Source organism: Perognathus longimembris, chromosome 13, assembly GCF_023159225.1.
Source record: "Perognathus longimembris pacificus isolate PPM17 chromosome 13, ASM2315922v1, whole genome shotgun sequence".
NCBI classification, from domain to species: domain Eukaryota; kingdom Metazoa; phylum Chordata; class Mammalia; order Rodentia; family Heteromyidae; genus Perognathus; species Perognathus longimembris.
The window spans coordinates 57,252,154-57,266,182 of NC_063173.1; the positions used below are offsets into that span (position 1 = coordinate 57,252,154).

General features: G+C 63.5%; 2 protein-coding genes across 4 annotated transcripts in view; one reads left to right on the forward strand and one right to left on the reverse strand.

Moving 5' to 3' along the window:
* The window catches only part of Macrod1 (mono-ADP ribosylhydrolase 1), a 132,125-nt gene that overhangs the window by 69,077 nt on the left and 49,019 nt on the right, over window positions 1–14,029 (reverse strand). The window lies entirely within an intron of this gene.
* Window positions 423–14,029, forward strand: part of Flrt1 (fibronectin leucine rich transmembrane protein 1) — a 28,596-nt gene continuing 14,989 nt past the window's right edge. Inside the window, exon 1 of the mRNA XM_048359382.1 lies at window positions 423–433. The gene's annotated coding sequence lies outside the window, so the exon portion shown is untranslated. The remainder of the gene's footprint in view (window positions 434–14,029) is intronic.

A 14,029-nucleotide genomic window follows, 5' to 3' on the forward strand; every position in this document is an offset into this window, starting at 1 on the left:
GGGGCAAGGACGGGGGTGTGGGGACCGGTTTGGGTCCCCAGGACCCTCCTGGCTGCGAGGCTGGGAGCCCCCGGCAGGGAGTCCAGCCGAGGCCACCAACATCCATAAATCCAGGCACGGGGCAGCCGAGCGCGGCGGGGGCGGGGGGGGGGGGGCTGGGGTGAGGCTCAGAGCTGGCACACACGTGTGTGTGTGTGTGTGTGTCAGGGTGTCCTCCACCCCGATACTCCAGGAGGAGCCCCCCCCCCCCCAGCTCTGCCCTTGCTGGCTCGGGGCAGCCCTCACTCCTGCGTGACTCCCGAGGGCTGTGGGTGCCGTCCTTCCTTCTCCTTCCCACCTCCTAGGAAAACCCACCCTACCCCACCCCAGCCCAGGGAACCGCTGGCCGGCGGAGGCCGAGTGAGTAAACACAGCGGGACTCGAACCCCAGCCGGTGGCCTCAGAGGCCTGGGCCCCCCCCCCCCGCCCCCCGCCGTCCCCCGCCTCCTCTGGAGCCTCTCGCATTATGTTGTATTTCCGTAAGCTGCTGCAAATCCTTCGGAGAACGAGCAGGGAATAAATAAATAAGTACACGAGTTAACCACCGAGGGGCTGACGCGGCGAGAGGCGGGCTGGCTGGCGTGGGGGGCCCTGCCCTAGAAGGGTGCTGGGGTTGACACCCCAATTCCTCCTCTCCGAGGATCACCTCTGCGCTCGGGTGGAGAACCGAGCCCCCGGCCACCGGAGCCTGGGCAGGAGCAGGCCATGGTCAGCACAACTTGGGGGGGGGGGTCTGATGGAGGGACCAGCAGCCCGCCCCGAGTCCGGCCGGCCCCTCTTCCCTGGCTGGGGGGGGGCCTGTCTGTCATTTCTCTAGACCATCGGGAGGTGAGGGTCGGGGAGGGGAGTCCCCAGTCCCCACCCTGCTCCGGCCCGGCCAGCAGTCCAGGCCTAGAGCCTTGGGGTGGCACCCGGGCCCCAGCCACGTCCCACGGCGCATGCTCTTCCCACGTGCGCTGCGGGCAGGAGCGTGTGGAGGGGGCAGAGAGACGGCAGGGGCGACGCGAGGGTGTGGGGCTCTGGGGCAATCGCCTCGCTTCTCTGGGCCTCACTTTTCCCCATCTGTAAAACGGGCGGGCAGGGCTTGGAAGGACCCAATGCCGAGGGCGACGGCCTGCAGGGGGAGGGTGGAACCCAGGGGCTCCTCCGTCCTGCCATCCCTTGGGGGCCCCTGCGTTGCTCCCCATCCCAGCAGCCCTCGACCGGGAAGACCAAAAGCTGCACCGCGCATCCGCGCTTATCCAGGGGCCACGTTTGTGACCTGGGCTCATTACAGGAGCTCGAGGGGAGGAGGCAGAGGGTGGGCCGAGGGCCCAGGGCCGCTGTCCATCTGGGAGGCCAGGAGGGGCCCCGGCCTCCCTCCCTCCCTGCGGGCGTCAGACGCGAGGCTGCCGGGGCCCGGGAGGCCCTCTCCCCGGGGCACAGGCGGAGGCCGTTCCCGCCACCCGCCCTGTCCTGTTCAATCTCAAACTGAAGTGCAAACGAGCCCCAGTGCCTGCCCGGCCGCCCAAATCCAATTGGCGCTCTGATTTCTCGGCGGGCCGCGGGCGAGTGGCGGGCGGCCTTCCGGGGAGGAGGCAGGAGGCCGGCCCGGGGCAGGGGAGCCGGCGGGCGGACGGCTGGGCTAGCTGGGATCTTCTACCCAAATTAAATTTTAACCCAGCTCGTAAATCTTTCTCTGAGTCCCCCTCCCCCTCCCCCCTGGGCCCGACACCAACTGCAGCGCACAGGGCAGACCCGATCCTCTGCCCACGCGGCTGGGCACCGAGCCTGCCTGCCAGGGGTCTGCCACCGGGGACCCGCTCCACTGCCCCAGGCCCTCCATGCGGGGACACAGCCAAGGCTTCCTTTCATTCCTAGTCAGTCTGTCTGCCAGCCTGCCTGCCTGCCTGCCTGCCTGTCTGCCTGTCTGTCTGTCTGCCTGTCTGTCTGCCAGCCTGCCTGCCTGCCTACCTGTCTGTCTGTCTGCCTGTCTGTCTGTCTGCCTGTCTGTCTGTCTGCCTGTCTGCCTGTCTGCCTGCCTGCATGCCTGTCTGCCAGCCTGCCTGCCTGCCTGCCTGTCTGCCTGCCTGCCTGCCTGCCTGCCTGTCTGTCTGTCTGCCTGCCTGTCTGTCTGTCTGTCTGCCTGCCTGCCTGCCTGTCTGCCTGTCTGCCTGTCTGTTTGCCTGCCTGTCTGTCCATTCTGGCTGGCACTGGGGCTTGAACTCTGGGCCTTGAACTCTCACTCAGCTTTCATGCTCGTGGCTGGTGCTCCTCCGCTTGAGTTCTGCCTCCAGTCTGGCATTTTGGGAGTTAATTTGAGCCAGAGTCTCTCAAGCTTCTCTCTTTCAGCCCTCCGCGTCTCAGCCTCCTGAGTAGCTAGGATTACGGGAGTTACAGGTGTGAGGTACCACTGGCGCCCCGCTTCCGCTGACATTTCCTGGAGGTGAACGGTACTCTGGGGCCGGTCATGCAACTAAGAAGCTGACATCCACCTACCGTGCCTAGCTGGGGGTGGGGTGGGGGGGTCCTGCTGACTGCCCCTCCACACCTCCACTCTCGGGTCTCAGCCTGCTCCTCGCCCTCTCCTTTCCCACCATGCGATGCGCCCTGCTAGCCCCCACATCTGGCATCTGGCTAACCTGGGGTACCCCAAATCCTTCCCCCAGGCCATAGTGATCAACCCCCCCCCAACTCCTGTTTGTCCTCTGCCAGCAGCACACAGTTACACACACACACACACACACACGGTAAATGATGCAGGACTGTATTTCACTGGCACCCAAATGCTGGCCACAAAGGCATTAAAATAAATGTCAGTGCGGTTCATTGAGGCTCCGGATTCGTGCACCTGGCACATGGGCACACCGGGGCCCGAGGGGCCAAGCCCCGGGCATGAGGGGGACACTCAGTGCCCCCACTTGCCGCCCAGGTCAGGCTCATCTGCAGGGCTGTGCCCAGCAGCTGGGGATACAGATGCTATACCAACCTGAGCACACCCCAACCCCTTGTCTTCCTCAGAGTCCTTAGGTGTGTGTGGGGGGGGGGGGCAGGCCAAGGGAGGGGACCCCTGCCTGCCTCTTTGTCTTCCTCCTTCTGTGATCCTCTAGAGCTGGCCCCCCTGGACAGAGCTTGGAAATCAAGGGAGTGGTGGGCACGGCTGGTGCCGCCTCTAGGCCAGCTTTTCTCTGCCCGGGAGCCACCTTACAAGACAGATTGCATGGGTCCCTTTCTGTCACCTCCACTCTCCGGCCCTCTCAGTCGTCTGTGTGATTATCTGTCTGACCTCCGTGCCCTTTGAGCCGCAAGGCCCCCCGAGGGCAGGGCTTCAGCTCCCAGGGCTCCCAACCCCTCACCCGAGGCGGGGCTGGGGTGCTCAGGAGGCTGGAGACCTGGCCGGCGGTGTCTGCCCGCTTTGCTGAGAGGCTGTGTTACAACGGGGAGGAAGGGAGGTGGGCACGGGCCTGGGGCCTCGTTTCTGAGGAAGGGGGCCGCAGAGGTCTGGGCTGTGCCAGGAGCGGTGGGCAAGTGCTCAGCCATTTGAGGGCCCTTAAGTTTGAGGGGACAGTGGGGCCCGAGGCAGAGGCAGGAAAGCCAAGCCCAGTATGGTGTGGAGACCCCAGGGGGTGGGCGAGAAGGGGGGCATCCGACCACTGTCATTTTTTTGTTTGTTTTGTTTTGGTGCCAGTCCTGGGGCTAGAACTCAGGGCCGAGGTGCTGTTGCTGAGCTTCTGTGCTCAGAGCTAGCTCTCTACTGCTCGAGCCACAGCTCCGCTTCCGGCTTTTTTGGTGGTTAACTGGGAGCTGCGGGTTCTTTCCCGTCCAGCCTGCTCGTGGGACACAAGAGCCAGTGCCTCACCTTTTCCCGCTACCAGGCAGGGCTGTGGGCTGCAGGAAGGCCTCTGAGTTCCTCCCACACAGCCAGGCATAAATCTGGCTCCTTGACCTGAGTTGTGGGGTTTGGGTGGGGATTTTTGGATAACAGACTTCATACCAGGCTGATGGTCTCCGCTGTGTGGCCCCGGGCAAGTCACGTAATCTCTCTGGGTCTCAGTTGCCCTGTCTGTGAAATGGGGACGGAACTTCATTTGTCACCAGGAGCAAGAAAGGAGCCGGCACGCCCTGGCCCATCAGATGGCATTGGCACAGGGCGGGCTGGAGGCGGAGCCAGGAGCTGCTCATCGGCATGGGCGGGGCTAAGGAAAGGCGGAGCCAGAACCCCTCACTACGGTGGGTGGGGCTTTGGAAGAGGCGGGGCCAGGAGCCGGTGCTGCCAGGGGCGGAGCCAGTGAGAGGGCGGAGCCAGTGAGGGGGCGGGGCAGGAACTGTCACTGTTGTGGGCGGGGCCCGGGAAATCAGCAGTCCGCAGGGAGAGGGACACAGTGGTTACCAGGGCTGAGACTTCACTGGCTGACCAACTGTGAGACCAGGGCACGGTGACCAACTGTCCCAGGCACTGAGCTCTGTCCCCAAACCAGAAAAGTCCAGCCACACCCAGGCTTCTACATCACTCTAGACTTGGAACAACAACAACGAAACCTGAACATCTCTGGGCCTCAGTTTCTTCACTTGTACCCTGGCGGAGTTGCCGTGGTGTTGAGTGGGGCCTCTCTGGTCAGATCAAGTCCCTCCACGGACTCCTACCCCTGACCCTGGCGACCCCCACCCCCACCCCCGTCTAGCCAGCCACAGCTGAGTGGAGAGGGTGACTTTCCGAGAGAGCCTGACCCAAGTATGGGCTGAGTAGGGAGGGTGAAGCGGAAGGAAGGAGAGGAGGAGGAGGATGCTGGAGTTGAGACCCAGTTCTACCTTGTGTAACCTTGGATAAGTCACTTAACCTCTCTGAGCCTATGTCTCCTGGTAAAGCGAGGCCTGAAGCAGGTGGTATCTTTTCTGTGCTTTCAGCACTTGGGGGGGTGGCACCTTCTGCCCAGGTAACAAAAGGGAGAGACCTAGCTGTGATGGGGGCCCAACAGAAACTGCCATCCTGAGCCCAGAACCTTCTAGAAAGGGGCCGGGAGGGGAACGTGTACAGCCTTTCTCGCGGGGGCAGGGGATATGGGACTCAACCGCGGCCTGACTTGGTTCTGGGGCTCGAATCCTGGTCTTGCCAGTGCAGAACACCATGGGGCTGGGGAATCCGATGGGAGAGGGCAGATGGTGGGTGGGGCTTGGGCCCTGGCTGTCCTCAGAAAATGGATCGCATGGTGTTTTTCTCCGGGAGTCTAATAGTCAGCAGTTATTTATCGTGGCGTTCCTGGTGAGCGGGAAAGCCACAAATAAGTAAACCCAGGCAGCAGGGCACAATTACTGAGCCCAGCGTTTTATTTCCCCAGCTCGTCTCCAGTCTGGGCTGGCATCGGGTCGATGACAATTGATGACTTGGGCCTGTGTGCGGGTGAGAGGTGGTGGCCAGCCCCCCTCCCCCTCCCGCCCTGCTTCTCCTCCCCCTCCCTGGGCTGGCTGGGCTTGCTCACAGCTGGCTCACAGCTGGCTCACAGGTGGCTGGGGCAGTGCGGACAGACAGTGCGGCCAGGCTGGCCACAGCGCTGGGGGAAAAGCAGCAGGTGCTGAGCAGCCGGGCTTCTGCGTCTGGTCACCAAGCAGCCCCCTAACGCTGTGGCGTCACGCTAAGACGGTGCAGGGGTGGCAGTGACCCTCCGTGAAGAGGCGGAGGTGTGGGGGGCACAGGGGGAAGCAAGGTGGGGGGGGTTGGGGAAGGCGGGCCCTGCCGAGACCAGGGTGCAGAGTGGTAGCTGGGCCAGGCCAGGCCTGACGTCCGCCGGGTCAGTAGGAGGCTCGGGCAGAGGGACGGGGGAGGAGGGAAGGGCAGGCGGAACGTGAGCCTGGGGAGCACCTGGCCACGCTGCCTCAGGAGGAGCAGCTGCAAGCCTGGGGAGCACCTGGCCACGCTGCCTCAGGAGGAGCAGCTCATGTGGGCTGGGTGATTGACATGGCTGGTTTCGGGGCCTGCAGGAGTGCCGCCTGGCTGAGCTGAGGTCGGGGAGCCCTGGGCGTCCCGCCAGGGTTGGGGTAGTGACTGAGGGGTGTGTGAGGCGTAGCCCCCCCCCCCCATCGTCCAGGTAAGGAAGAGGACCAGAGACTTGAAGACATGGGCCCTGAGGAGCACAGGGAGGTCAAGGACTTGTCCAAGGTCACCCCGCCTGACGTGGCTCCTTGGCCAGGCCTCCTCCTGCCCTCTCTTCCCTGGGCCCAGACCCATCTTGGGGGGGAGGGGGTTACTGCAAGAAACTCCCTGGGGATGGGAAGATGACCCGGGACCCTTGTGGACACGCTGGCTGTGAGGTTTATTACAGTAGGTAGCCGGTAAAGGAGACCACCACGCGGTATTCAGGCAGGAGAGAAAAGTTTATTCCGGAACTGCCGGTCTGTGGCGGGGAGAAGGGCTGAACCACTGCTGGGCCCGCAGGGGCGGGAGGTCTGGCCAGGGGGGTTGGATGTGACCTGGGGGGGGGGAGGGAACGGCCTCCAGGTGTGCCAGTTACCTAGGTAACGCAGGTACTGGGCGCAGACTTAAACGGGGTGGGGGTGTGAATGTGTGTGGGATCTGCATGGAGGGGGGGGTGGACCTACCCTGGGGTTACTTTAGGGATGAGGTGGGGGGAACTGTACTCCTGAACCAGCTTCAATTGGGGGGGGGCTTGGGGTTCTGTTTGCTAATGAGACATGGGAGAAATTCTAATTTGCTAACAGATGGGTACCTGGGGCCCCTCCCTCCCCCCAAAAAACCCAGCCCTCCCAGCCAGGACGAGTGTATTCAAAGGCCACCCTGTCGGGGGTGGGTGGTGCCCCGGTGGCCGGGGTCCCCACAAGCCCCCTAGGGACTGTGCTGGAAGGAACCTCAGGGGGGCTCCCACGTCGGCCCACAACGTCTCCCCTTTTTTTGCTTTTTCTTTCTGCCTAGTTCTTTAAAAAAAATTAAATACGGATGGTTTCATCTAGGAAGAATTAGTATTCCGGGCAGGGCTGGGGATGTGCTCTGAATGGCGAGGCGGGAGCCCCGGGGCTGGAGGGGAAAGGCAGAGGGGCCGGGCCTGGGGCGGAGAGGGGATGCGGAGTGTGGAGGGGAGACGGACGGCCTCAGCTCCGCGCAGGCAGCCAGGGCGGGGTCAGGAGGAGAGCGCAGGCTTCCTGGGCCCCCCCCCCCAACCGTCCCCCGTGGAGCCCGAGAGCGCCTACTGTGTGCGGCTCATGGCTGGGGAGGAGGCAGAGGCGGGGACAGGCCCTTCCCACCGCCGACACCCGCCGGGGGTCACTGCCTCGCCAGACGGGCTCGATGGATGTATGAACACCGTGGTCTCCCCGGACCGTGTTTTAGAAAAACAGAGAGCTCCTGGGAGGTTAATAGGTGTCACAGAAAACAAACTCAGCTGGTAACTGCTGGAGCATAAGTTGCTATCTTTGCTGTGGGACATCTCGGAGGTGTGTGTGTGTGTGCGCGCGCGCGTGCGCGTGCACACGCACGCACGTGCATGTTAATACTGAGGCTTGAACTCGGGGCCTCACACTCTCATTTGGCTTTTTCACTCAACGCTGGCGCTCTACCACTTGAGCCATGCCTCCCCCACCTCTAGATTTCTGGTGGTTCATTGGAGAGAAGAGTCTCATGGACTTTCCTGCCCAGGCTGGCTTTGAACCGTGATCCTCAGAGCTCGGCCTTGGAAGTCGCTAGGATTTACGGGCGCGGGCTTCTCAGAACCTTTCGTTGCTCATGTGCCCTGTAAGCCCGCAGGAGCTGGGCCCGAAGCCCCTGTGGTCTGAGCACTGACCACTCAGGAAGGGCTGGCGCGCTCTGGGGAGCTCAGAGTTGAGAGTCGGGAACGGGTTTGCCCTTGGGTTCTGTGCTAGACCTGCTGTGTGACCTTGGGCAGGCTCCTGAATGTCTCTGTTTGCTCCAGGGGTGCCTGTGGACTCAGCGCGGTGGTGTGTAAATACGGCCCGCCACAGACACGGTGCCGGGTGAGGCTTGGTGGCCACTGCTGTCTGTGGAAACCTGGGCTCGGTGCGCCTGGGCCCCTGGGAGACGGCCAGCAAATCGGTGGTGTGGACCAGCCCTGCATTTCCACGGTCACAGCCCCCGGGGGGGGGGGGGGAGGACGGGGCCCCGGCCATGGGAGCCCCAGGGTGCTCGCCCTCCTCTCTGCTGGTGGCTGCTCCGTGGTTCTTTGCTGGCCTGGCTGGCGTGGACCCATGGGCACACACCGTCCTGCGTGGCGTGGGCAAGGCAGGAGCTCGGCGGGGCAGGATGGAGACCGCTTCCCCCTGCGGGCAGTCCGCCTGGGCCTCCTCGGGTGCAGCCTTCCTAGCAAGCGGAGCGGGCCCCGGCTCCCTCTGCGTCCGGCTGAGGCGGCCTCCGCCGTCAGCGGGGAAGCCAGGTGGACAGAGGGCCGGGGGGGCGGGGGGCGGCGGGGGGACGACGGCTCGAGCAGCCGTAGGAAAGGAGGCTAGGAGCAAGGACGGCTTCCTGGAGGAGGCGTCAAGATCCACAGCCTTGAGCGTGGCAGGCAAGCCCCCCCCACCGCTGTGCCACATCCCCGGGCCCCGCGCCGTCCTGGGCAGAGCCTGCTGCGGTTTGCCTCCTACCGCGCCATGGGGTTACGACGGGGCAGAGCCTGCAGGAGCTGCGTGCGCAGGCGCGGTGAGAGGGGAAAGGGGCGGGGGAGGCCAAGCAGGAGGCTGGCGGGCCAGGGGCCTCTCAGGGCTCGGCCTCCACCAGGACCCTGGCGTTCCCGACTCTCTGCGGGGCGCGCCAGGGGCTGGCCCCACGCACTCTCCCGAGGTCACGCGCGCGCGTGTGGAAGGTGGCCACGGCCGGGGGTGGTCCTGAGCCCGCACCTGCCAGGCAGCGCTGGTTCCCGGCGCGCCAGGGGCCTCCTCAGCTGCAGCTTCGAAGATGAGCAACGCCGCTGCAGCGAACCCCGTTCCCCTCTCCCTTCTCTCCTGGAAGCAGGAGGGCTCCCGAACGCAAAGGGAAAGACAACGCCGGAGCCATAGGGAAAGCCCGGGAGGCAAGGCGGCGGGGGCAAGCGTGGAAGGAACCATCCTCCCTCCCGGGAGGCCCGCACTGACTGTTTATTTAAAATTCTCTCTCTCCTCTCCCCTTCCTCCCAGTTCAGCTGGCCTCTCGGGCTGGGCTTTAAGTCCTTTTGAAGTGTTACAACCATTTTCTCCTCTTTCAATTAACAACAAGAAAAGGAAGCTAATAGCTTCCTGAGCCACTCGTAAATATTAACAAAGTCTGGCCGCTCGCTCGGCCCAAGCTCGGGGCTCCCAGATCTCCCGCGCGGGGCGCATGCTTACGGGAAGGCGGGCGGGTGGGCGGGAGGTTTCCAACACACAGGCGAAAATCCCTTGGCCCGGGCTGCTGTGGGCGCGGGGGAAACAGTGTGCAGGAGGGGGGAGAACGGAGGCTTCTGGAAGGAAATGTCTCCGTGCACCTGGGTAAGATGGTGGACGGCAGGTGGGGAGCCCCAGCGGGGGCGGGGGGGGGGGCTGAGTGTGGCGGATGATACGTTTGGGAAGGACACAGTGCCGATGGCTCCCGGGGGTACGGGCTGGACACCCACCATCGACACAGAGGTGCTGGAGAAGGTCAGGAGGGGCGGAGGAGGGCAGATGGGGCCCTGAGAGGAGCGGAGACCCGAGCAGAGGGCTCCGGGCTGGAGCGGGGCTGCGGAGGGGCTGGGGACGGCGGAGCGGGCCCGAGGTCCCCAATTCCAGCATCCGACTGAGAGCTGGTGTGTGCACAAGCCCAGGCCTGTTCCACGGCCCGGGCTGCCAGAGCTGGGTGACCGCGCTCGGGGCCCAGATGCCCGAGGGACCCACCAAGGGCACCGCGGCGGACAGGGCGGGGGCAAGAAGTCACGGCTGTGCCGGCAAAGCCAGCCTGGTTTCCTGAAATCGGAGGCTCCGACCTTGGCCGGTGGCCCTGCCTGTCACAGACCCCCCCCCCCCCCCCGAGCCCCGGCGCCGGGGCACAGCAAGGCCTGCTGGGTAGGGCCCAGGCAGCGAGCCGGGGAGCCAGCCGACCGCGGGCAAAGGGCCTGGAGTCACTCCGCTCCTCAGGGCCTCTCCTTGAAGGCTGAGGGCGGCCACGGCCCCCGGGACGGAAGGGCGCAGGGCCTGGCTCCACCCCAGGGCCTCAGATCCGCCCCCGCTGCGGGCGCGGCCCGGCCCCGCTCCTGGGCTGGGCGCTGTCGAGGCTCTGCCCGGGCGGCCACCCACAGCCCGGCTGGCGCACTTGCCTGCACAGCCACCCCGCGCGTCTGTGTTTTGTCAGGAAGCGGTCTAATTAGCGGCACGGAGGCTGAGAGGTTCGCACCCCGAGCAGGCTCTCGCCTCCGCCCCTTCTCAGCCCCTCCTTGGGTGCCAGGCTGTGGTGCCGGGCCTGGGCAGGGGGCGGGGTGGGGGGTCTGGCTTTGAATCCCAGTGAGGAGGCCAGGCTGCCAGCTGCCCTCAATAGCAAGCCCAGGCCAGGCCCTGCAGCACGGCCCCCAGCTCCTCTCTGCCCTCGGCTGGCAGCGTCGGTCTCCTCTGAGCCTTCGCACGTTCTCTTCCTGTGGCCTCACATGCTCTTCCCGCCCCTCTAGCGAGCCAGCTGACCTTGTTCCAGGCACAGTCCTGCCTGGTGCAGACATGGCGTCCGCTGCCTCTGTCCCTGCCGGCCTGGGGGGGAAAGGAAGCATGGCTGTCGGAGTCCCGGCCTGAGCAGAGGGCAGGCACCTCGGTGGTAGGGGAAAGGGAAGGCTCCGTGGCCAGCCAGGAGGACCGTGGCCCGGGGGAGGGGGGGGCGGCCATCACAGAACCGACTCGGGATTGGATCACAAAGAGCCTTTTCATCTAGAAAGGTCGGACATGCTGACCTCCGTCCGCAGGCCCCAAAAGAGAGCAAAGCCCCCTCCCCTGGCTCGCCACAGCCCCGGCCTGCGCGCAGCGATCTAAACTCTGCCCCCTTCGCGGCTGGGCAGCGCTGCCCAGGGAGGGGAGGGCACGTGGCTCATTTCAAACGCTACTCGACAAGTCACCAGCCACAAAGCCCTCCCGGGCTCCAGCAGCACACACCAGGCATCTGATTAATGACGCACACATAAAAGTCCGTCCCTAAGAGCCATAGGTTGAAATGGAACAGGAGGGCTAATTGCTAATGTAGGAATTAGGCTCCGTGCGCGCCAGTCTTGAAGGCAGCAGGAACTGTGAAGCCGAAGGTCCAGTTCTACTTGGGCTGCATGCCCCGAGGGCCGGCTGGCGGTGGGCCCTGGCAGACAGACAGGGAGGAGACCGAAGGAAACCCAGCCACCCCTGCCCCGCTCTGCGTGAGGCATGTGGGGCTCAAAGGACCCCAGAATCATAGCACAGTGCCAGCTTCTTCAGGAAGTCCCCCGGCTTGGGCACGGCGAGGTGCTTCTCACCCATAGTGCTTTGCATCTTATGCTGCAGCTGCTGCTACCTGGTGGTCTCCCCAGTGTCTTTACAGCACCTAACGTATGGTCTAGGGATGTCTGCTCAACGAAGAGCTGGTGGGATGGATGGATGGATGGATGGAGAGGTGAAGAGATGCGTGGATAATGGATGGTTGGATGGATGTTGGATGGAAAGATGGATGTTGGATGAAAGATGGGGTGATGGAGAAATGGAAGGAGGGGGAGGCATAAGAGGTGGAGGGGTGCATGAGGAGGCCTCAGGAGATCCAGGACTCCTTCCTGTGGAGTCCACCCAGTGTACGTCCTGTGCTGGTCTTAGCATGGTTCAGGGAGAAGAGATCTGGCCTAGTAAGGCCCCAGCTCCTCTGCAGGTTGCGTAACTTTGGACACATCCCTCCCCGCCTTCCACCTCCACTTCTCCAGTGGGCCAACCCTCCCTGCCCTGCTGGCTGGGCTGGGCAGGGCGATCCAGGCTTGGAGGGGAGGGCCAAGCAGAAAGTACTGAAAGGGGCTGATGGCGTGGCATGTCACCCTGGGAGGGGTGCATATGTGTGGGAAGATCCCCCCAGAATGCGAAGGGAGGAGTGGAGTTGTGGGACGGGTACCTGGCTCCCCTCCCTCCCAATTCCTTTATCACAGTTGTGATGTTGTTGGTCACGAAAGTAGAAATGTGTGAGCGTCTCAGAGAACTAGCAAACGGGAGCACTTGCTATAGGGATTCAAAAACTGGCTCCTTGGGGCTGGGAATGTGGCTTAGCGGTAGAGGCCTAGCACGCATGAAGCCCTGGGTTCTATTCCTCAGCACCACATACACGGAAAAAGCCAGAAGTGGTGCTCAAGTGGTAGAGTGCTAGCCTCGAGCAAAAGCAGCTCGGGGACAGTGCCCAGGCCCTGAGTTCAAGCCCCAGGACTGGCAAACCACACACACACACACACACACACACACACACACCCCAAAACAAACAGAGAGCAGGCTTGGATGGAGCCCCTGGGGACAGGAAAGGCCCAGGGCAGAGGGGCTCAGGGGAGCTGTCCTTTGGGCAGTAGTGCCCAGAGCCACACACCTCTGTCCAGGATCAAGGAGACGTCTCCTCCTCCATTATGACCTCCTGGGGCCACACAGCTTCTTGCCCTGGCCCAACCTAGCCGACGCGGCACAGGAAACGGACCTTGCTGGGTGTGGGCTCCGCCCCGGCTAGGGCAGCCTCTGCAGGCGGAGACTCTGGCTGGTGGAAGGTGTTTGCCAGGTGACCCCATTTACATATTTATTCCCGGGCCACGTTTGGTTGAGTGACTGCAGGTGGCTACTGATGATGATGATTATGTACCCAGGTGTGGGAAGAGCCACAGTGCTGCCCAGAGCCCACCACAACCACCCCCTGCCAGCCAGGCCCCCCCGAGGGCCCCCCAGGCCCCTGCCTCCACCGAAGCCCCGCCACTGAGCCTGCTCTCCATATACAGGGCTCCGGGAGGCCCTGGCCAGGTGTTCAAAACTCCCACCCGAGTCGCGCTCGGCCACTTGCAGAACATTTGCTGTGTCCACAGCCCAGCACGGAGCCAGGGGCTGGGGACCCAGCCTTGAATCCACCCCCCCCCCCCGCCAGCCACAGAGATACTTTGTCCCATGCCATGTCACTGCCATTGTGGTTTGGGGGACAGGTGCCCAGAAAGGGACGGTGCCTCAGCGTAGCAAGGTAGAGGTCCAAGGTAGAGATGGCATTAGAGAAGATACTTGTGGGAAGGACTAATGTAGGGAAGGGCCCACACATCGTGCGTGTGTGTGTGTGTGTGTGTGCGTGTGTGTGTGTGTGTGTGTGTGCGTGTGTGTGTGTGTGTGGTGTGTCCATGTGGCTGTAGCTGTGTACATGGGTTCATTTTTGCAGGGTGCATGGGTATAGACACATTCAGGGACACGTGCATGTCCGTCGAGATGTGCTTACGTGGAGACCTTTCTGTGTTCTTGTGTGCCGCATGTGTTTACATGCCAACATGGTTCTAGGTGTGTGCGACCGTGTTTTTGCTCACGTGTCTGCCTGGGTGTAGGTGTGTACGTAAGCGTGTGCTCTGCCTGTGTGTAGATGGATGGGTGTCGGCCTGGGTCCACTGCTGGGTGCATGTGTGTGTGCGCCTCCGTGTGTGCATGGGTGCGAATGTTGTGTCTACACTGTGTGTGCGTGCAGGGGTGTGGATGCATGCACGGGTGTGCATTCCCGGGTGCTTGAATGCCTGTGTGTGCACAGATGTGTGAGATGCAGGGATACGGGAGTGTGTCTCGGCTGGGGGGGTGGGGGACGGGTGACATGGCTGCCGGGGGACGGGCATGCGGGATGAACCTGCCTGCCTTTGGGAGCCCTGGTTTCAGAAGCAGAACTCGGTGCCTCGTGTGTGCAGGGCCTGGGGGGGGGGGGACGGGGGGGTGGGGGGAGGGGGACGGAGCCACTATCCTTCCCACAAGCAGCCACCCCGCCCCCACCCCCTCAGCCTAAAACAATTTCCTCGCCCCGGCCAGGGAGGCAGATGACCTCATTGGACTCTTTCCATCTCTCGCTTTCATAGAGAAATTACAATTT